Here is a 1,647-nt window from a genome sequence, read left to right as displayed (position 1 = left end):
AGCAAGAAGCTCCTCTCCTGACTAAAATCCATGTATTTTATTTTTTTTATTTTAATTCCAGTATAGTTAAAATAGACTAAAACCAATTTAAACCACCCTGCTATGTTCACACTGATCTGATCTCCCTGAAATCACGTCAGCCCTGAGCCCTATGCCACAGAGGCTAGAGAAGCACCTGTCCCACAGCACCATTTTGCAAAGCTTATTGGTTGGAGGTGAAGCCTTGCACAGAGACCAATCAACAAGAATACTTTTCCTAACTACTGTACATTGAGCACGCCTGAAAGCCCTAACAAGGGTTCTGAACTTAAAAGCTGACATTCTAAAGACTATACTTTCAGGGATCATTTCTATATTTCATTACTAGAGAAGTTTCTCTGAACGTGTAGAGTACCTGAAATCACGAAGAGGAGATGCAGGGTCCCTTCCTGTGTGTGAAGCTGGCTCTGGGCGTGGCTTCTGCAGCTGCCCTCTGTCATTAATGATGGTTTTTTTCCTCCTTTAGGGGAGTAGGAGGGAAGGGACACCATCTGAGTGAGTTTTTTTGGGGGGGGCTGACACTCCATCACCCACAGGGAGGGGTGAGAACAATGTGGGGCACCCAAAAAAGCAATGTTATTCAAACTATTAGTCCCTAGAAAAGATGGACCTTGAGCACTTGTCAGAAACACCTTGAATACGCATTAGTAACATGGGAGAGAGATGTCAGGGCCCTGTCCCCACAGGTTCTGATTCAATAGGTTGGCAGTGGACCCCAAAATTTGCATTCTCAAAATGTCTGGGGTTATCCTGATGCTGGGGACCACACTTTGAGAAGCACTAGCCTACAACCTCCGCAACAGCCCTGAATTATTTCCTCACCCATGTGGCAAATGATAACACTTAGGGAAGAGGAACTGGCCTTAAAAATTCATCAGATATTAACATTCAGAGACAGCAATCTAGTTTTCTTTACCAAATATGGTTTGAGCCAGGATTGTGGTTTGATACTATCTTTGGTGGTGGAGTGCTGGATAAGTATAGGTATACATAAGTATATCATATATCCTTATAATGAAATCAATTATGGTAAAAACAAAAGTAATAAATACTCAGAACACCTCACTTTCCAATTATTTGAGTACACTTTATTATCATCTATGCTCTTGAGATTATTTACACCTAGTCTGTGTGGCAGAAATACTACAGATAATGTCATGTTATTTTACATCTCTTTCCAAGCCACATTCCGTGACTTACAGATGGAAGATTGAAATCAGCCATGGTGAGAGTATTTACATCACGAAAATTGTTGATTGCATAGATTTAAAGAAAATGACAGAGAAACATCAATAATGCAGATTCGATTTAAATGCACATTGTATCTATAATTATTACGTTGTGACTGGCACAGAAAATTCAGGAAATGTTCTCCCAGAGCTCAAAAACCACTACCTGATTCAGCAAAGGAGTCACTATGTCATTAGTGAACAAATGAAGGTCCAACAGACATCTTTGTTGTTTCTCTTCAGCCTTACTCCTCAACAGAAAGGAGAATATCAACCCATACTCACATTGGAATTATACTCACTTATTTTGTGACACGAGCACCTTCTTTGCTGAATGGGATAGTAATCAAGTATTTATTCATAGTCTGATTTGGTCAAA

General features: G+C 40.0%; 1 non-coding gene across 1 annotated transcript; it reads left to right on the top strand.

Moving 5' to 3' along the window:
• Positions 1 to 325: 325 nt before the first annotated feature.
• On the top strand, positions 326 to 539 carry LOC116578650. Its single transcript, XR_004281014.1, has one exon. It is a non-coding gene; the product is annotated as a small nucleolar RNA U3 (small nucleolar RNA).
• The last annotated feature ends 1,108 nt before the right edge of the window (positions 540 to 1,647 follow it).

This window comes from Mustela erminea, chromosome 18 (assembly GCF_009829155.1).
Source record: "Mustela erminea isolate mMusErm1 chromosome 18, mMusErm1.Pri, whole genome shotgun sequence".
Lineage (NCBI taxonomy): Eukaryota > Metazoa > Chordata > Mammalia > Carnivora > Mustelidae > Mustela > Mustela erminea.
The sequence above is the reverse complement of the archived record's forward strand: the minus strand, read 5'-3'. Positions and strand labels throughout refer to the sequence as shown.